Source organism: Corythoichthys intestinalis, chromosome 2, assembly GCF_030265065.1.
Source record: "Corythoichthys intestinalis isolate RoL2023-P3 chromosome 2, ASM3026506v1, whole genome shotgun sequence".
Taxonomy (NCBI): Eukaryota; Metazoa; Chordata; class Actinopteri; order Syngnathiformes; family Syngnathidae; genus Corythoichthys; species Corythoichthys intestinalis.
Window position 1 is genome coordinate 10,575,135 of NC_080396.1, and position 22,963 is coordinate 10,598,097.

At 40.2% G+C, this 22,963-nt stretch overlaps 1 protein-coding gene across 3 annotated transcripts in view; it reads left to right on the plus strand.

The window, feature by feature from the left end:
• LOC130912138 (synaptotagmin-2-like) overlaps positions 1–22,963 on the plus strand; it is a 250,785-nt gene that overhangs the window by 175,414 nt on the left and 52,408 nt on the right. The gene's annotated exons all lie outside the window — the stretch shown is intronic.

The window sequence follows — 22,963 nt, forward strand, 5'->3', positions numbered from 1 at the left end:
CTTAGTCGTCATGTGAAATGGTCTTGGCTAGTTATGTGTGATTTTCCGCTTCGGAGACTTTGAAACATCACTCGGTTCGGGTTAGCATGTTGGCTAGCTGTCACGCCTCTTGGTTTGTTTACATTTTCCGAAGCCAGGTCAGGGAAATGACAAAAGCCTGACTAACTACGGTGGCATAAAATATCGTTCGGGAGGTGCGAAAGTAAAGGTGAAGTCGACAGTTTTGACCATTATGGAGTAATTTTGCCATGCCGTCTTGAATAAATGCATTTTAATTATTTCATATTCCATTTAGCACAAGACTGTTATTTGTCATGACCATGCCATTTATTTAGCTATTGGGGAAAAATACTTGGATAAAAATAATATTATGTAAAAATATTGGAGTAGAGAGACTGAAACAAGGACATTTTGCGGCGCTCTTCGTCACGTTTTTCTCGTTCTGAATAATTCCCCCTCAACAGGCTGACTGGTCCTTCTCAAGCCATTTATTTAGCTATTGGGGAAAAAAATACTTGGATAAAAAGAATATCTTGTAAAAATATTAAGGGTGTAACGGTACATGTATTTGTATTGAACCGTTTCGGTACGTGGTCCTCGGTTCGGTACGGGGGCGTACCGAACGAGTTTCTGACGTAATGTAAAGTGCTGTCAAATTTAGCGCGTTAACGGGCGGTAATTAATTTTTTGAATTAATCACGTTAAAATATTTGACGCATTTAACGCAAGCGCGGAATGCCCGCTCATGCATCCCATAATCCCACTGTTACGTCCCACGGACGGCTGCTAAGGGCGTAACATAAACGAGCCACTCACACAAGTTGCAAGTGGACACAAATTACTTCACACAAGTCGAACTCGCAATGAACAAAATATACAAAATGCGGAAGAAGCTGGATTCAGCGTAAGCCCAGGCCAAAACAACAAACAAAATGAAACTACACTTGAGCCCCACCCGCTAAGTGAACCCTGATCGTAAAAAAGAAAAAACAATACAGCCACTACCCTGGCTTCTACACTAAACAAAAACAATCCAATAACAAATGAACACAAAATACCTCACCGAAAAAGCGGGAGTGTAACAAAATAGCGATCAAATGCACAGGTGAATGAATGGCGAGCAAACAGCTGGCGAGGAGGTACGCGGCACGTATGCTGTCAAATGCGAAGTTGCGAACTCTGAGTGTTGACTGTAAAATGACGAGCGGTCAGATGACTTTTGTTAATGCTGCCTTTATTTGGTTAACAAAACTCAGGCACAATACAACACACACGCGGGTATGCAAGCTCAAACAACGGCCTAATAGTATTACCCAGAGCCGTATTATTGTGTATCGGATTAGCTGCCGTAAAGCAAGTGGCGTTATTGCCGCAAATGTAAACAAAGCGCTGCATAATGGATACATGTCAGACAGCGGCTAGTTCGGGTGGCCCGTCAGCGGCGGTGACGTCGTCTGCCTGTCCGGCGTCAATCAGAGTACGCCACGTTGGGAGGGGAGGCAGCCAGCTGGTGGACGCGCGATCAGATGACTGACAGTCTCAAAAAAGATAATAATTAACGGCCAGGGCCGTCGCACCGCTCAGAAGTGCAGTGTGCAGCGTGGGTAACGGTTAAACGTGGAAGATGGTTGGCCCTCTGGGTGGGGAATTCATATTAAAAAACAATATAGATGGAACAAGTCTTCACTTCAGTGTTGCAACTGTTCAGTTTTGCACATCAGATATTTATTTTAAAGAAAAAGTCTTAGCCAAAGTTATTTTTATTTGATTTTTCATAATATCGCATTTCAGAATATTGCATTTTCTATTTTTGAGCAGAATTCCAGCTTTGTGTAGGCTAATGTTCCTATTGTTGAAAGCACAAAAGTGTCTAATAAACAACTAGCACATTTATATTTTGCATTTTGTTTTCTTACTGTACCGAAAATGAACCGAACCGTGACCTCAAAACCGAGGTACGTACCGAACCGAGATTTTTGTGTACCGTTACACCCCTAAAAAATATTGGAGTAGGGAGACTGAAACAATGACATTTTGCAGCACTCTTCGTCGCGTTTTTCTCGTTGTGAATCATTCCCCCTTAATGGGCTGCATACTAAATCAGATGAAATCGTGACTCCGCTGACGTCATCCACCTGTTGGGGGCGCTAGAGCACTATAATGGTAGGCGTGGCTAACCAGCAAATTAAAAGGCTAATTTCTCGTCATCTGTGCTTTGCTAAATTGTTGTATATAGTCGAATCGTCTCAAAATATGATTCTAATTCACATAATAATCCTATTTAAAACTTTTTTTCTCCTGTCGTACGCACTTTAAACATGTAAAACGTCAATAGAAAGTATCACACAATTTTTCCGATATGATATCGTACAGCACCACTTTCAGGTAAATTAATTGAAATAATGTGCAAATGCACTTTTTACTCCATTTTTTTTTCATTGAAAGAGAAAATGTTTGTCTATGCTTGTTGCTTCAGGAAGTGCTGTAATATGCGAGACAGTTATGAAGTTATGATAGCAACAATATCGGTAACAAAATTGGTCATTTGCCAATAATTATTCATAATGTGACAGTATCAGTGTCTTTACTTTTGTTCTATCTACTCGAATACGATTTTACTCAAAGCACTATCTCAATGTTGGTCTGCCTCTTTTCAACCAACCGCAGTGTCGCTGCAACACTTTGATGGATGGCGATGAGATTTTATACAGATGTTCACAGAGCTCAGAGGATCCATCATAATCACTCTGGAGATTCTCTGACATTTCCTCCAGCACTGATCATTAGGTTAACATTTTCAGATTTTACAGAACGTCACATTTAGCAGAATAATATTTTTGTAACCTTGTTTTATCTTCTAAAGAACCGCAATGAACACAATTTTTATGATTCTTTATGTGTTAATGTGCTTGTGGATTGAAGGGGAGGAATACTGGAGCAAGCTATATTTGGAGTCCCTTGGCTGTACAAACGTAGTGTAGGCGAATGTTCATCTTTCAGCGCCATTGACGGCGCTAGCAAGGGTTAAAGTCCTTTGTCGTAATGACGGAAATCCGTTCGCAGGGGGCGCTAGAGGTCAACCACGACATTGAAGCAGATCGAGGGTAGACAGGGAAATTGGGGTGCTACTAGGGGTGTGACAAAATATCGAAATGGTGATATATCGTGATACTTTGTATCCCAAAAGGTTATCGATATGCTCCTGCCAAGAATCGAGATATCGTTTTAAAAATGTGTCAATGTCTAAAAAAAAACATAAAAAGGAACCAACAAGTTGCAAACAAAATCTTCCACCATAATAGTGTCTCAGTTAACTCTAAGGCTGCATTGACGGTGCACAACGCCCAATCCATTTAGACTGGGAACGTTCGTTCATTCGAAACCAGAGCATTCACAGTCATTCTGTCTGATTTTTAGGGCATTTACAGGTCACTTGCGGTTCATTTTAGGGCATTTACAGGTCATTTCCTGTTAATTTTTACTCACTGCCTATTCATTTGGGTGATTCCCAGGTCACTTCCTGGTCTGTAACGCAAAGTAAACAGGAAGTGACCCATAAAATACTCCAAAATTAACAGGAAGTAACTGAAAATCAACAGGTACAGTGCCATGCAAAAGTATTCGGCCTCCTTGAACCTTGCAACCTTTCGCCACATTTCAGGCATCAAACATAAAGATATAAAATTTTCATTTTTTGTCAAGAATCAACAACAAGTGGGACACAATCGTGAAGTGGAACAAAATTTATTGGATAATTTAAACTTTTTTAACAAATAAAAAACTGAAAAGTGTGGCGTGCAATATTATTCGGCCCCCTTGCGTTAATACTTTGTAGCGCCACCTTTTGCTCCAATTACAGCTGCAAGTCGCTTGGGGTATGTTTCTATCAGTTTTGCACATCGAGAGACTGACATTCTTGCCCATTCTTCCTTGCAAAACAGCTCGAGCTCAGTGAGGTTGGATGGAGAGTGTTTGTGAACAGCAGTCTTCAGCTCTTTCCACAGATTCTCGATTGGATTCAGGTCTGGACTTTGACTTGGCCATTCTAACACCTGGATACGTTTATTTTTGAACCATTCCATTGTAGATTTGGCTTTATGTTTTGGATCATTGTCCTGTTGGAAGATAAATCTCCGTCCTAGTCTCAGGTCTTGTGCAGATACCAACAGGTTTTCTTCCAGAATGTTCCTGTATTTGGCTGCATCCATCTTCCCGTCAATTTTAACCATCTTCCCTGCGCCTGCTGAAGAAAAGCAGGCCCAAACCATGATGCTGCCACCACTATGTTTGACAGTGGGGATGGTGTGTTCAGGGTGATGAGCTGTGTTGCTTTTACGCCAAACATATCGTTTTGCATTGTGGCCAAAAAGTTCAATTTTGGTTTCATCTGACCAGAGCACCTTCTTCCACATGTTTGGTGTGTCTCCCAGGTGGCTTGTGGCAAACTTTAAACGAGACTTTTTATGGATATCTTTGAGAAATGGCTTTCTTCTTGCCACTCTTCCATTAAGGCCAGATTTGTGCAGTGTACGACTGATTGTTGTCCTATGGACAGACTCTCCCACCTCAGCTGTAGATCTCTGCAGTTCATCCAGAGTGATCATGGGCCTCTTGGCTGCATCTCTGATCAGTTTTCTCCTTGTTTGAGAAGAAAGTTTGGAAGGACGGCCGGGTCTTGGTAGATTTGCAGTGGTCTGATGCTCCTTCCATTTCAATATGATGGCTTGCACAGTGCTCCTTGAGATGTTTAAAGCTTGGGAAATCTTTTTGTATCCAAATCCGGCTTTAAACTTCTCCACAACAGTATCTCGGACCTGCCTGGTGTGTTCCTTGGTTTTCATAATGCTCTCTGCAATTTAAACGGAACCCTGAGACTATCACAGAGCAGGTGCATTTATACGGAGACTTGATTACACACAGGTGGATTCTATTTATCATCATCGGTCATTTAGGACAACATTGGATCATTCAGAGATCCTCACTGAACTTCTGGAGTGAGTTTGCTGCACTGAAAGTAAAGGGGCCGAATAATATTGCACGCCCCACTTTCCAGTTTTTTATTTGTTAAAAAAGTTTAAATTATCCAATAAATGTTGTTCCACTTCACGATTGTGTCCCACTTGTTGTTGATTCTTGACAAAAAAATTAAATTTCATATCTTCATGTTTGAAGCCTGAAATGTGGCGAAAGGTTGCAAGATTCAAGGGGGCCGAATACTTTTGCAAGGCACTGTAAATGACCTTAAATGGCCCAAAATGACCTCATTGCCTGGTATTGGTTACCACTGACGGCCATAGATGTTCAATCCGTTTGAAGTGGGAGGGATGGCCACCCTCCCAGTTCAAATGGATTGGACGTCTACTAGTGATAAACTCATTCCAATTCACAGCTTTTTTTTCTGTTTATTATTTGTTTGTAGAATATCCTAGAATGAATTTCCTGCCCAATGTATCGATAATCGTTGTATCGCCATATCATCAGATCATCGTTATCGTGAGCTTTGTATCGCAAATCGTATCGTATCGTGAGGTACCAAGAGGTTCCCACTCCTAGGTGCTACTATTCTCTACAGCAGCTCAAGCATTAGTGATGGTTACAGTTGTTGTTGAATCCTCATATTAGGTTTGTTGTACTCAAAATAAATACATACAAAAACCCAGAAAAGCCCCTCATCAAAACCGGGGGAAAAAAACACACAAAAACGTGGAAAATCTTGAAAAATCACCCAAAAAACAATAAAATGCAAAAAACTGCAATGAAAGGCAAAAAATCTGCAGAAACGGAAAATCCCTCCTCTCACCCACTCCTGCAAAAAATAGAAGAAACACCAACTACAAAACTACGGCAAAAAATTGCCAAAACTGAAAAATTTAAAAAGTTTGGTCGGGATCGGGTCTAGGAGGCACGTTGATGGTTTGGAGAACATTATAATTGCAATTACATCGGTTTGGTCTACAGTGGTTAAGTTATTTAATATTTTAGGAGGGGTTTATAGGAGATTCTGAATTTTCAGTCTGCACTTTATCAGACCTAATAGTTGGAAGTAATTCATTCATTTGATTTCTAATAGTTGAGATTTTATTGTTAAAACATTTTAGGAAGTCATCACAGTTAAGGGTGGTTGGGATATAAGGTTCTATTTAGGGCTGTCCCAAAAGACTAATTTCCTCCTGATTAGTCAGCCGACTATTTTTACGATTAGTCGACTAATAAAAAAAAAAATTTTTTTTTTACTACTTTAATAATGACATTTTTTTAAGCTTATTAATTCACAAAACCCATTTTGGAAAACCTAAATTCTTTATTAACGTATAAATAAATAACATAAATATCAATACTAAATCACAAACAATGAGGTCAAATGATGCTGGCATTAACTAGTGCAAAAAAAATGTAAACACTGAGACCTCACCTCTTTAACAGGAGTCAAAACAATTCTTACTCTTTTTGTGGTACGTCATTGTCTATATTGTTCTAAATGATAAAATGAATTGCAATGTCCCGGACAACCATTTTCAGAATACTTTGTGTGAGTTCAGAAGCTTTTTCTGGTGTGCATTCCGCATTTTTGGGGGAGGGGAAAAACTGTTCAACTTTTGTTTGTTTTAACCTGAAAATAGATAAAGTAGAGGGCACGCTGAAATATTACCACAACTATTTTGAATGAGAGGCACACATACTCACAGTAACAAAAATTAAATATATAGTATTAATTTTATAGTATACTGCTATATGTATATACACTGTGATACTTTATAATATAAAGTAACTAACATTAGTGCAGTCATGGATTACAGTAAGCAGGCCAGTGCCGTTTCCATATATATTTTTATTATATTATGTATACAGTGCCTTACAAAAGTATTCGGCCCCCTTGAATCTTGCAACCTTTCGCCACATTTCAGGCTTCAAACATAGAGATATGAAATTAAATTTTTTTGTCAAGAATCAACAACAAGTGGGACACAATCGTGAAGTGGAACAACATTTATTGGATAATTTAAACTTTTTTAACAAATATAAAACTGAAAAGTGGGGCGTGCAATATTATTCGGCCCCTTTACTTTCAGTGCAGTAAACTCACTCCAGAAGTTCAGTGAGGATCTCTGAATGATCCAATGTTGTCCTAAATGACCGATGATGATAAATAGAATCCAAATGTGTGTAATCAAGTCTCCGTATAAATGCACCTGCTCTGTGATAGTCTCAGGGTTCTGTTTAAAGTGCAGAGAGCATTATGAAAACCAAGGAACACACCAGGCAGGTCCGAGATACTGTTGTGGAGAGGTTTAAAGCCGGATTTGGATACAAAAAGATTTCCCAAGCTTTAAACATCTCAAGGAGCACTGTGCAAGCCATCATATTGAAATGGAAGGAGCATCAGACCACTGTAAATCTACCAAGACCCAGCCGTCCTTCCAAACTTTCTTCTCAAACAAGGAGAAAACTGATCAGAGATGCAGCCAAGAGGCCCATGATCATTCTGGATGAACTGCAGAGATCTACAGCTGAGGTGGGAGAGTCTGTCCATAGGACAACAATCAGTCGTACACTGCACAAATCTGGCCTTTATGGAAGAGTGGCAAGAAGAAAGCCATTTCTCAAAGATATCCATAAAAAGTCTCGTTTAAAGTTTGCCACAAGCCACCTGGGAGACACACCAAACATGTGGAAGAAGGTGCTCTGGTCAGATGAAACCAAAATTGAACTTTTTGGCCACAATGCAAAACGATATGTTTGGCGTAAAAGCAACACAGCTCATCACCCTGAACACACCATCCCCACTGTCAAACATGGTGGTGGCAGCATCATGGTTTGGGCCTGCTTTTCTTCAGCAGGGACAGGGAAGATGGTTAAAATTGACGGGAAGATGGATGCAGCCAAATACAGGAACATTCTGGAAGAAAACCTGTTGGTATCTGCACAAGACCTGAGACTGGGACGGAGATTTATCTTCCAACAGGACAATGATCCAAAACATAAAGCCAAATCTTCAATGGAATGGTTCAAAAATAAACGTATCCAGGTGTTAGAATGGCCAAGTCAAAGTCCAGACCTGAATCCAATCGAGAATCTGTGGAAAGAGCTGAAGACTACTGTTCACAAACATTCTCCATCCAACCTCACTGAGCTCGAGATGTTTTGCAAGAAAGAATGGGCAAAAATGTCAATCTCTCGATGTGCAAAACTGATAGAAACATATCCCAAGCGACTTGCAGCTGTAATCGGAGCAAAAGGTGGCGCTACAAAGTATTAACGCAAGGGGGCCGAATAATATTGCACGCCCCACTTTTCAGTTTTTTATTTGTTAAAAAAGTTTAAATTATCCAATAAATGTTGTTCCACTTCACGATTGTGTCCCACTTGTTGTTGATTCTTGACAAAAAATTGAAATTTTATATCTTTATGTTTGAAGCCTGAAATGTGGCGAAAGGTTGCAAGGTTCAAGGGGGCCGAATACTTTTGCAAGGCACTGTATACAGGATGTATGTATATATTTTCCCCAAGTGGAAGCTTCCATGATCCTAATAAATTTAATAATTAAAAAAAAAAAAGAAAAAAAAAAAGAAATATATATATATATATATATATATATATATATATATATATATGTATATACATGTATATAAATTATTTTATTAAATAAAAATGCACGTTGATATAACGAACATAAAGGTAACTTCCATTTTAAAAAATCGTTAGAAAGTTGTATGGACTTACAATCCGTTAGCTTCTTGTTTCTTGTTGTCTTCGAAAATTATACTTGGGTGACGGCGCTTCAAGTGTTCGTTCATAGCCGACGTGCTACCGTGGTATGCGAGCTCAGCTTGGCAAAGAGTACACACAGTGGCACCCTCCATATTTTCCTTGAAATTATTCGAGGCTCTGGCTATTAAAGTCCGCTTTTTTTCGCTTTATGCCACTTTCACGTGTCACCAGTTCTGCCCTTTTTGGTAATTGGCGGTGTTTTCAACTCCTCGCTGTAGTAAGGAGTGAACCGGTGATTCACTTGGTTCGTTGTCGTCGGTTCGTCCGATTTCCTCCTCAGGAAGGCAGCGGCGTGCATAAAAACACCGAGAGGCGTCGGATAGCTCTTTACGGATACTTTTATTGACCAAAACAAAAACGTAGGAGATGCAACCACTGAACTCCGTGCTACCCGCGCACTTCCCCAACTCACCGATCTCACTCCCTCTCTCTCGCTCGCTCACTTTCTTCCTCTATGCTCAATCTGACAATGCCGGTCACATTGAAATAACAGCGGCCCCCTTGGGGGTGTTAGTAACAACCGCTTGCATCGCGAGCGCCCGCCATTCTAAACTTTATCTGCATGTAATTTTTTTTAACCCGTCATTACCCGTCGACGGTATGTCTTGCCCGTCGACGCATTTACGTCATCGATGACGTCGAAAACGTCGACTAGTCGGGACAGCTCTAGTTCTATTGAGCTGTGACTGTTTGTAAGCCTTGCTACAGTGCTGAACAGAAACCTAGGATTATTCTTGTGTTCATCTATTAAGGATGAGTAATATCTGGTTTTAGTCTTACGCAAGGCCTGTTTATAGGTCACCAAACTGTGTTTCCAGGCAGGAGAGAGTGTGCTCTGTGTTGGAACGGCGCCAAAGTCTTTCTAATTTACGTGCCGATTTTTTAAGAGAACGTGTTCGTTTTTGTTTAGCCAAAACTACACCTGAGGAGGCAAGATGGATATTTAGTTTTTGTTTTTTTAAACCTAAGCTTTCAAAACCTTCAATAACAACTGAGCTTGAACCGAGGATTGAACACGAACACTGCGTTTTAGGGTCATCAACCCCGTCTATGGCGAAGGAGTGAATTAGCATTCGCCTCTCCCCTGCCAAAAATGGATTTGACAATTAGCGCCGTCAATGGCAGCCAATGAGTTAAGCAAACATTAACACTGCTTCCCATAGCTAGGAAATTTGAATGTTTTCATCAATCAAAAAAGCTATTTAAATTGTAAATTTTCCACATTTGCTACTAAAAGCTGTTTGTTATGGCTATAAAACCTTGTCTGTGTCCTCTATCCGTCCTCGCTGTCGCCCTCCGAGCAGTGGAGATTAATGGTTGAGCATATATTCGTAAATGTTAACACAAATGGTCTGGCCTGGCTAGATTCCGAGTAACAAGAAATACGTTGTCATGAGTAGAATTTAACTAGTGTTGCACCGATACCATTTTTTGGCCCCGATACCGATACCTGGCTGTGCAGTATCGGCCGATACCAATACCATACCGATACCACCCCGTTTATATATATATATATATATATATATATATTTTTTTTTTTCTTAATTTTTTTTTTGTTTTCCAAAGAGCTACATAATTGGATGTGAAATCATTGCTAGAAAAAGTACACTAAACCCTAGAAGACAATAGTTGAATAAACCTTTGGCTCTCAATGGCCAAAATAGTGCTAAATTTGTGAAATTAATAAAACATGTATAATACTAGCCCAACAGTAAGAAAGTAAAAATAAATTCATAATAATAAACTCTGAATGAACTGAATAAACTTTTTTAAACCTCTCCAAGTCCAAACAGTGCAACTTTCATGAAATTATTGTCACATTCTGCTGCTGGTTAGATTGTGTTTTGTTGCTGGGCGTGGGGGCGTGGCACTTGAATCCAATGCAGGCTCATCAACGCAGCATTTAAGCACGGGTGATCTCAGAAAAGGCTGCCGAGATATTTGCCTTGCTGATCGCTATTTGACATCTGGCACAATAATCTCGCTACATTTGCTTGTTATGCCCCTGCATTGGGTTTTTCTGTTAGTGTGCTGCTCTCGTTTGTAACCGCTGCCTATCGTCTTAGTTTGTCCGTCGACCTGCTGTCACGGACTCCTTTTGTTATTTCTACTATCCTGCGATCGCGTGTTATTTTTTGTTTGCAATCATTAAACCCTTTTATGGATCCGCTTGTTGTCTGCTTCGAGGTTCAACCTTGTTTCCGCATTTGCGGACATTAACAATTATAAGTAACAATAATTGACCACAGGATCCCGTCTCTCCTTTTTTTCAGGAGGTGGGAGTCCCTTATTTCTATTTCTGAAAGGTGGTAACAATACTTTGGAAACACTTCCCAAATTACTGCGGCATTTCTTTCAGTAAAAGACAATAAAAGTAAAGTAGACGAAGTGAACTGACCAGAGATTGTTGGTCCGGTCCAGCGGCCTTCTTCCTCTGGATAGCAGTCCTGCTCTTGCAGGCTCAAACTCGTTGTGTTCGTTCACGTTTTGTCTTCAAATGTTTTATCAAGTTCGAGGTATTGAAACTGGCCGATTTAACTCCACATCTCCAAACTTTCAGGCCGCAAATCTTGCATGCAGCCATTGATTTTAATCGACGGGATTTCTATTTGGAAATATTTCCCGACCGCCCGCCGCCATATTTCCTGGTTTGTTTTTCGTCCATATGAAAAAGCCCCCTTTTGATTGGTCAGGAGTGGCTATTGGCCCGCTCTCATTGGTCTGGAGCAGGCCAATAGCGATAGCTGCTTGGTGTTCACGTGTCATCACACAACACAGAGACAGAGTGTAGTGAGCGCCAGGAAGAGAAAAAGGCTGTGGTCAAATGTTTTAATAATGGACCGGTAAATGGTATCGGCGCCGTCTTTGTTGGTACTCGCCGATACCGATACCACCATTTCGGGCCGGATCGGCGCCCCCTGCCGATACTAGTATCGGTATCGGTGCATCTTTAAATTTAACTAGCCTGGTACTCCAGACTCACCGCTGTTCCAGCTATTGATTCTGGCCACCATTAAGCGCATAAAATTTCCAGGGCGGAGCAAGCCACAGCAAACAGACAGCGGAGTGGACCAATCAGCGACGGGCGGGACGAGGGACTTGCGCGTGGAAGTAAACATACGAGGAGAGCGGAGTTTATTCAACATGGCTAGCGCGAGACAGACTGTTGTCAATGACTTGTGTCGATGTGTTTCTGGTCATTTAAAACTGATTTTACCGTGGATTGGAACATATGCTCGGCTCTCCTGTTCGCCATCTGTGTTGTTGTGGAGACGACTTCCGACGCGGAAGAGTGACGTTGCTCGTTAAGAACACGTCACGCAAATAAACGAATCTGATTTGACGATTGATTTTGTACCTGCTCGAGAGGCCGTTAATGGGCTGGGTCCCAGACTATTCTCTCAGTATTTAAAAAATACAGGGAGAACAGTCTGGCCGTGCCAGGCAACAATTTAACTAAAGTACAGTGTATCACAAAAGTGAGTACACCCCTTGCATTTCTGCAGATATTTAAGTATATCTTTTCATGGGACAACACTGACAAAATGACACTTTGACACAATGAAAAGTAGTCTGTGTGACACCGCTCTCAAACCTTTTTTGGATATAAGGTGGGAACTTTCTGTTCAATTGGGTTGTTTGCTGTGGGGGAGGAGAGTGATGGTGCCACAGTCATTGCGTGCTAAAATGCTTGTGCAACTGCATGCAGGTCACAGTGGTATTGTTAAAATGAAACAAATGGCGAGAAGTTATTTTTGGTGGCCAGGATTAGATAAACAGATCGAAGAGACGGTAAAAAGTTGTTCATCTTGCCAGAAGATTCGCAACAATCCACCTGCAGCCCCACTTCATCCTTGGGATTTTCCTCAGGACCCTTGGCACCGCATTCATAATGACTTTGCGGGGCCTTTTGAAAATCAAATGTTTCTGGTTGCTATCAATGCCCATAGTAAGTGGCCAGAGGTAGCTATCATGAAATCAACCACATCGGAAAAGGCAATTGAGAAGTTAGGGGAGATGTTTAGTCGTTTCGGAGCCCCTGCACAACTCGTCTCAGACAATGGGCCCCGATTTGTGTCAAAAGAAATGGTTGAATTTCTGCAAGCCAATGGGGTTAAACACATTAAGTCGGCTCCCTATCACCAACGGCTTGGCAGAGAGGTTTGTGCAGACCCTCAAACATGCTCTCAAAGCATCACAAGGGCAAAGTACACCTTATCAGAGACTACACGAATTTGTCCTCAAATACCGAACATCTGAGCACGCAACTACCAAAGTATCGCCAGCGAGCCTCATGTTTTCTCGAGAGATACGAACTGGCATGGATCTTCTGAAACCACCAACCCTGAGCGAGATTGTTCAAATGGATCAACAGAAGCAAGTCAAGTACACAGACCTGCATTCCAAGAACCGAGTTTTTGCACCTGGTGACTCTGTTATGGCCCGGAGTTACCAGAGTAAGGAAAAGTGGGCCCCTGCAACCATCATTGCTCAAACTGGACCTGTTTCCTACACAGTTCAGACAGCTGATGGTGTTTGGCATCGCCATGTGGATCAATTGTTGGGAACAACAGACACTACTCCAGAACTGTCTATTGATTGTGATGATGCTAGCAGTGTAATTATACCAGAAATGTCTAGCATGTGTGTCAAAAATACCAGAAATGTCTAGCTAACCGGATGTGTCAAACCCAAACAATCCTGCTGTAATTGTGTCTAATTCAACCAATGCACAAACGGAACCTGAAACGGTGTCGGAACCTGTTTCCACAAGTGGAAAATCGGAAGTGACTGTTGAACGTCGTTATCCTGCATGCGACAGGCGACCGCCTGATAGATTGGATTTATAAGTAATAAGTAATGAGGGAAAAACAGAAGGTATTTTTGTGTTTATTTCTGGGACATGTTATGTAAGGGTGGAGGAGATGTGACATATTTATGTCACACTGCTGTTGCCATAGTGTGCACTTCCTGTGGGTGTGGTATTAGAGTATAAAAGGGAATCTCTGTGACATATATGCTGAGAAGCACACTGAATTTTCCATTCAAGTCTCGGCCTTACATGTACTTAGATCGAGGAAGTACATAACAAACTTGAATGGAACAACACTTCTTTATTCAGTGTGCTTCTCAGCAGATATGTCACAGAGACATAACAGAGATTCCCTTTTATACTGTAATACCACACCCACAGGAAGCGCACACTATCGCAACAGCAGTGTTTCATAGATATGTCACATCTCCTCCCCCCTTATATAACATGTCCCAGAAATAAACACAAAAATACCTTCTGTTTTTCCCTCATTACTTATTACTTATAAATCCAATCTATCAGGCGGTCGCCTGTCGCGTGCAGGATAACGACGTTCAACAGTCACTTCCGATTTTCCACTTGTGGAAACAGGTTCCGATACCGTTTCAGGTTCCGTTTGTGCATTGGTTGAATTAGACACAATTACAACAGGATTGTTTGGGTTTGACACATCCGGTAAGCTAGACATTTCTGGTATTTTTGACACATCCGGTAAGCTAGACATTTCTGGTATAATTACACTGCTAGCATCATCACAATCAATAGACAGTTCTGGAGTAGTGTCTGTTGTTCCCAACAATTGATCCACATGGCGACGCCAAACACTATAAGCTGTCTGAACTGTGTAGGAAACAGGCCCAGTTTGAGCAATGATGGTGGCAGGGGCCCACTTTTCCTTACTCTGGTAACTCCGGGCCATAACAGAGTCACCAGGTGCAAAAACTCGGTTCTTGGAATGCAGGTCTGTGTACTTGACTTGCTTCCGTTGATCCATTTGAACAATCTCACTCAGGGTTGGTGGTTTCAGAAGATCCATGCCAGTTTGTATCTCTCGAGAAAACATGAGGCTCGCTGGCGATACTTTGGTAGTTGCGTGCAGAGATGTTCGGTATTTGAGGAGAAATTCGTGTAGTCTCTGATGGAGTGTACTTTGCCCTTGTGATGCTTTGAGAGCATGTTTGAGGGTCTGCACAAACCTCTCTGCCAAGCCGTTGGTTGCCGGGTGATAGGGAGATTAATGTGTTGAACCCCATTGGCTTGCAGAAATTCAACCATTTTTTTTGACACAAATTGGGGCCCATTGTCTGAGACGAGATGTGCAGGGGCTCCGAAACGACTAAACATCTCCCCTAACTTCTCAATTGCCTTTTCCGATGTGGTTGATTTCATGATAGCTACCTCTGGCCACTTACTATGGGCATCGATAGCAACCAGAAACATTCGATTTTCAAAAGGCCCCCTTAAAGTCAATATGAATGCGGTGCCAAGGGTCCTGAGGAAAATCCCAAGGATGAAGTGGGGCTGCAGGTGGATTGTTGCGAATCTTCTGGCAAGATGAACAACTTTTTACCCTCTCTTTGATCTGTTTATCTAATCCTGGCCACCAAAAATAACTTCTCGCCATTTGTTGCATTTGAACAATACCACTGTGACCTGCATGCAGTTGCGCAAGCATTTTAGCACGCAATGACTGTGGCACAATCACTCTCCTGTGGGTGTGGTATTACAGTATATAAGGGAATCTCTGTTATGTCTCTGTGACATATATGCTGAGAAGCACACTGAATAAAGAAGTGTTGTTCCATTCAAGTCTCGGCCTTACATGTACTTAGATCAAGGAAGTACATAACAAAACTCTTAACTACGTACATCCCTAAATGTCCAAATTGAGTACTGAAAAGGTGCGGGGTCAGCCTGTTAGTGCTCAGACCATACGCCGCACTCTACATCAAATTGGTGTGCATGACTGTCACCCCAGGAGGAAGCCTCTTCTGAAGACGGTACACAAGAAAGCCCACATAGGATATGATTTCAGTAATCCATGTGCTTTGTTGACATGTCTTCAGCAAATTGTTTGCGGGCTTTCTTGTGTACCGTCTTCAGAAGAGGCTTCCTCCTGGGGTGACAGCCATGCACACCAATTTGATGTAGAGTGCAGCGTATGGTCTGAGCACTAACCGGCTGACCCCCCACCTCTTCAATCCTTTGCAGCAATGCTGCAAATAAAGCATTTGGATGTGACGCTCAGCATGTGCGCTCAGCTTGTTTGCATGACCAACCCGATGCCTGTTCTGAGTGGACCCTGCTCTTTTAAAACGCTGGATGAGCCTAGCCACTGTGCTGCAGCTCATTTTTAGGGTGTTGGCAATCTTCTTGTAGCCTTGGCCATCTTCATGTAGTGCAATTATACATCTTTTAAGATCCTCAGAGAGTTCTTTGCCATGTGGTGCCATGTTGGAACTTTCAGTGACCAGTATGAGAGAGTTTGAGAGCTGCACTACAAATTTGAACACACCTGCTCCTGATGCACACCTGGACCTAGGAACACTAACGCAGTACTTCTCAAATAGTGGGGCGGACCCTCCCAATTTTTATACATTTTTGTCATACTAGAATAAAGTGTAATTGCACATCCACTCAGTGGGTGGCAGTGCCACTCTCATTTTCAGCATGTGCGCAGTATTTTTGAACAAAACAAGAGCACACAGCAAAGAGCTCTGGAGATATGAAAAGCTTAGACAAGGAAATATGACGAAGCATCTGTAGCATTTAGCTTTTGGCTTTGACTTTTAGTACAGTGGGAGACGAGGAAAAAACAGACCGTTTACTTTCGCAGCGGACAGCAGGAATTATTTTTTTTCAGCAACTGCCAAATATTGCCAACAATCCTCCCGCTTTGTTAGTGTTACATCAGTAAACCAGCAAGCACTGTCAGCATTATATAAGGTGGCATACCAAGCTGCTCAGTGCAAAATGACCCCACACCATAGCAAAGGAGCTGATACTGCCTGCAGCAAAAATAAAAACTGTCCCTCTTTTCAATGACACTGTCCATTGTTGTATTCATTTCTGTTTTTTCGGTCTAATTGTTTGACATATTGTCCAAATGAGTTAATTTTGCTAATCAATTTGAATTTATTATTATTTATTGATTCTATTAAATTTTATTTTTTAGCATCATAAAACAGTCAACAAATGTATCAGGTGTATTTTTACAAAATGGATGTGTCTGGTTTTTTTTTTTTTACACTTTATTGTAAGTTGATCTATATATATATTTTTAATATTAAAAAGAACACAATGTTATGCAGAGTTGTACTTATAAGAATAATTTTATATACAAATGATACTACAGTATATTTACAGTGGTGGCAGAGAGTTGGGGGGGCGCGGAACGTTTACGTCTTCCTGGGGTGGGCGTAACAGAAAATAATTGAGAAGCACTGCACTAACGAGTAACATGACATTTTGGAGGGAAAATGGCAAGCAGTACTCAATTTGGACATTTAGGGATGTAGTTTCAAAGGGGTGTACTCACATTTGTTGCCAGGAGTTTAGATATTAATGGCTATATTTTGAGTTATTTTGAGGGGAAAATGATTTAACTCTATTATATAAGCTGCACAGAGACTACTTTTCATTGTGTCGAAGTGTCATTTTGTCAGTGTTGTCCCATGAAAAGATACACTTAAATATCTGCAGAAATGCGAGGGGTGTACTCACTTTTGTGATACACTGTATATTAGGAGTGGGAACCTCTTGGTACCTCACGATACGATACAATTTGCGATACAAAGCTCACGATAACGATGATCTGACGATATGGCGATACAACAATTATCGATATATTGGTCAGGAAATCATTCTAGGATATTCTACAAACAACTAGGTGTGAATTGGAATTAGTTTATCATCTAGTAGACGTCCAATCCATTTGAACTGGGAGGGTGGCAGCGAATGAAAGGTTCGTTCATTCGCTGCCATCCCTCCCACTTCAAACGGATTGAACGTCTATGGAGGTCAGTGGCAGTCAATGCCAGGCAATTAGGTAATTTTGGGCCATTAAAGTCTCACTGGAACAGCACCAAACAAAATGTCCAGCATCATCACCTTGTCCAATTCAGATTTTTTACTCTTGACACCTAGTCCAATGCAGGTTCTTGACTTTTGACAAGGTGATGATGCTGGAGCTTTTGTTTGGTGCCGTTCCAGTGAGATTTACACTTCAATAAATTCACAAGTTTACATGGAAATTTTAGACGGCTTTCTTATCCCTTCAATTGAAAATATTGTTTGTCGTTGGCCCCAAATTGATGAAGAATACTCATCAAGTCCATGCCTCAGAGACTGTAAGCTGTCATAAAAGCCAGAGGTGGTGCTATGAAATACTAGAGATGTGTTTTGATTGTTATTTCTTTGTTTGTTTCTCATGATTCCATATTTTTTTCCTCAGAATGGAGTCATTCCATATACAGTATATTTCCCTGAACTTGCGCTATAAAAGTAACATTTACTGACCACCACAATGTTTTCTCTTCATTTCTTTTAGTGTTTCTGAATGCTAAAGAGTTGCACTTTTGAACTAATTCATTATTTTTTCAAGCATTTTACCTGAGTTTGTTCTACATGATAAAATGTCTGAGTGCTCGTCCGAGATTGGTGATTGCATACTTTTTGCTAGGGGTTGTATTATGGTGGAAGATTTTGGTAACAACTTGTTGGTTCCTTTTTTTTTTCCTATTTTTTTTTTTTTTTTTAATTAAAACAGTGACACCTTTTTAAAACGATATCTCGATTCTTGGCAGGAGCATATCGATAACCTTTTGGGATACAAAGTATCACGATATATCACCATTTCCATATTTTGTCACACCCCTACTGTATATATTTTATACTTCCTTCAGGTAATATGTCAGCAGCACTGTTCGTGATAACAGCAGGACAAGTGATTTTAAGGACATACAGTTTACTGTACTGAGGTGACCGTGACGTGCGCTTATCCTTCTCATTGTCAGACTCATACTGAATAATTCATGTCTGGCAATAATTGAAGGCTGAAACTTGAGAAGTGGCAGCTAAGAAATGGGAAAATTCTGCTTGCCTATCATATCGCCATTACGTTAATAAAATCAATAAGAGTCGACTCTTGTTATTCTTGTCATTCCTTGCTGTTCGCGCCCAATCTGTCATCAGTTTTCCTGCAGCTGCACTTGTCACACAGTGATTTCTGGAACTGATAAGAGCTCTGATTGAGCATTTGTTTGGTGTGTGGAAACATGATGGCAAAATGGTGTGTGGCTTTTTTTCTCCTAACACCTTCCTGGTCAGGCACAATTGGCTTGATCATTAGGCGACAAAAGAAAAAAAGAAGAAGAAAAAATGGCATAATAGTGATGTACAACTGAGAGTTGATGTCATTTCTTATAAATATCGTCGCCAAGTGAACTCAGATCACTGCCCACTGACCTCACTGCCTTGTGAAATATGTTGGAACGAGTGCAGTGCTAGACTGTTGAACAGACTGCCATAGTCAATCACTGCAGATACTATGACGTTTCTGTTAGTCAAAACGGGTGGGGATGGTAGGAGCAGAGGGTTCAGGGAAGTAGAACTGCTTCATCACGCATTGTAAAATTTCTCAATGTATCTTTATACTTATTAATATAGTAACAGCATTGACCTCAATCCTTTTAAGCATTAATTAAGACAACCTACATCAGGAAGGGTTTTTATTACTCTTCAGGCTGTATGACCTGTGTTTGAGCATTACATGATGAAATATATTTTTAATAAAACTGTGAACAATTAAATGCATCACGTGTTTTGATATTTTAACACACTGTAACACCTTTAAATTAATTAAAATACATTGACTCCATTACAAAGCATGAATATCTGCATATGTAATAAATGTACTGTTAAGATTGTAGAGCACTGTTAATATACAGTGGGGCAAATAAGTATTTAGTCAACCACTAATTGTGCAAGTTCTCTCACATGAAAATATTAGAGAGGCCTGTAATTGTTAACATGGGTGAACCTCAACCATGAATGAACAGAATGTGGAAAAATATCCGAGAAAATCACATTGTTTGATTTTTAAAGAATTTATTTGCAAATCAAGGTGGAAAAGAAGTATTTGGTCAATACCAAAAGTTCATCTCAATACTTTGTTATGTACCCCTTGTTGGCAATAACAGAGGTCAAATGTTTTCTGTACCTCTTCACAAGCTTTTCACACACTGTTGCTGGTATTTTGGCCCATTCCTCCATGCAGATCTCCTCTAGAGCAGTGATGTTTTGGGACTGTCGTTGGGCAACACGGACTTTCAACTCCCTCCACAGATTTTCTGTGGGGTTGAGATCTGGAGACTGGCTAGGCCACTCCAGGACCTTGAAATGCTTCTTACGAAGCCAGTCCTTTGTTGCCCTGGCTGCGTGTTTGGGATCATTGTCATGCTGAAAGACCCAGCCACGTCTCATCTTCAATGCCCTTGCTATTTTCACTCAAAATCTCTCGATACATGGCCCCAATCATTCTTCCCTTTACACAGATCAGTCGTCCTGGTCCCTTTGCAGAAAAACAGCCCCAAAGCATGATGTTTCCACCGCCATGCTTCACAGTGGGTATGGTGTTCTTTGGATGCAATTCAGTATTCTTTCTCCTCCAAACACGAGAACCTGTGTTTCTACCAAAAAGTTCTGGCTAGATCTCTAATTAATTTAAAACTCGCCATTGACACCTTGTGGTGTATTTTCAATCACTACTTTACTTATCTTTCCATTCCAACAATAATTTACAGAAAAATATGGCATATTTTAGAGATGGTTTGAATTGCAATTAATTACGATTAATTAATTTTTAAGCTGTGATTAACTCGATTAAAAATTTTAATCGCTTGACAGCCCTAGTTTTGGGTCATTGTCATGTTTCAGGGTCCAGTTTCGCTTCAGATTTAATTTTTTTTCACAGATGATCTCACATGTTCCTCAAGCACCCTCTGATACAGGATAGAATTCAAGGTGGATTCTTTGATGGTGAGCTGGCCAGGTCCTGCTGTAGATAAGCATCCCCAAACCATGACATTTCCACCTCCATGCTTCACAGTTGGTATGAGGTTCTTTTCCTGGGTTTACGGCAAACCTGTCCTCTGTTCTGGTGTCCAAATAATTCAGTTTTAGATTCATATGTCCAAAGAACATTATTCCAGAAGGGCTTTGTCTACATTCACTCTGGCAAACTTCAGTCTGGCCTTCATGTTCTTCTTGGAGAGCAAAGGTTTCCTCCTTGCAATCCTACAATGAAGGTTAAACTTGTGAAGTCTCTTTCGGATTGTAGAGGCATACACTTTCACATCAACAGTGGCAAGAGTCTGCTGTAGGTCCCGTGATGACATTTTAGGGTTTTTGGAGACTTCTTTTAGCATCTTGCAGTCTGCTCTCGGGGTGAACTTGCTCAGACGGCCAGGCATGGGCATGTTGGCAGGTGTTTTGAATGTACTCCACTTGTAGACTATTTTCAGGACAGTGGAATTGCAGATTTTATGTCCTTTTGAGATCTTTAGAAATCCCTTACCAGACTCATAAACGTCTACAATCTTCTTTCTGAATGCCTCAGACAGCTCCTTTGATATCGCCATAGTGTTTTTTCCTCACTTCAACAGACAGTCACTGTTGAAAGCATTCTGTGTTAAGGAGTGGGGCAAACATTCTTCAGAACGATGTCAAAGAGTGGTAGATGGCGACAAAAAGCATTTCACTGAAGTTATTTCAGTGATGGGGGTAACACTAGTTATTAGGTGCTAGGGTGTCCTAACTTTTTCCTCAGTTAGAATATGCATTTTTGTTGATACTGTATGTATAGTTGGTTCAATGAGTGAAACAATGTTCATGTATGTTGTTTACTTGCAATTAAATCACTTTCAAGATCAGACATTGATATGTGAACATTTCTTAACAAAGAACTGAATATTTAATGGGATGTCCTAATTTTTTCACATGACTGTATGTCCAGTTACTGAAAATATTAACGATTATCGAAAATAAAATACCACCTCAGCAAGATTTTCCTCCCCTCCAATGTTTAGTCTTGGCAATGTTCAAGAAGGTAAAAAAAGGCATTGGTAAAAAAAAATTAGGGCTGTCAAACGATTAAAATTTTTAATCGAGTTAATTACAGCTTAAAAATTAATTAACCGTAATTAATCGCAATTCAAACCATCTATAAAATATGCCATATTTTTCTGTAAACTATTGTTGGAATGGAAAGATAAGACACAAGACGGATATATACATTCAACATACTGTACATAAGTACTGGATTTGTTTATTATAACAATAAATCCACAAGATGGCATTAACATTATTAACATTCGTTTCAAGCGATCCATGGATAGAAAGACTTGTAGTTCTTAAAAGATAAATGTTAGTACAAGTTATAGAAATTTTGGTAACACTTTATAATAACTATCCGTTTTACTAGTTAATAGATCATTAGTAAACTGTTGATAAATGATTTATTGTTGATTTGTGAAGTATTTGTTAACAGTTTGTTAAGCATTTACAGGGTTTTCAATATGGTTGACCCCATTCTAAATGCCCATGCTAGTTGATGGACCTTAATAAAACTATATACACTTTATGTTGAAGGTCATAAGTTTTATCGGTTAAATATACAAAGAAAAGTACAAATATTTGTTGGTTCTATGGCAGATTTTCATAAATGTGCAACATGAGCGCTGCCTGCAAAATGCCTTATCAAAATGCCTTTTCTTCTGAAGTGAACGGCATTTCTTAACCTAAAAAGATAGAAATGCCAAATGTTACACACAAAAACTTGAAACGTTTCTACACAAACTGTTTCAGGTTAAGAACACCCTGTAAATGCTTAACAAACTGTTAACAAATACTTCACAAATCAATAATAAATCATTTATCAACAGTTTACTAATGATCTATTAACTAGTAAAACGGATAGTCATCATAAAGTGTTACCGAAATTTTATATTGAAACCCCTCTTAATGTTTTCGTTTTATTAAAATTTGTAAAATTTTCAATCAAAAAATAAACTAGTAGCCCTCCATTGTTGATGTCAATGATTACACAATGCTTATGGGTCGCACCCAAGCGCCAGCAGAGGGCTACAAAACTCCAAAAAACACAAGTAACAAGTGGAGATTACACTGTGCTGTCATTTTAATCTGTTTGAGCGGGGGATGTGCGTTAATTGCGTCAAATATAACGTGATTAATTAAAAAAAAAAATTACTACCCGTTAATGCGATAATTCTGACAGCCCTAAAAAAATATATATAAGAGTTTCAGTCAAATCATTTTTTTTTTCCACTTTAATTTCCACTTTCCACGTGTTTTTTCTTTTAC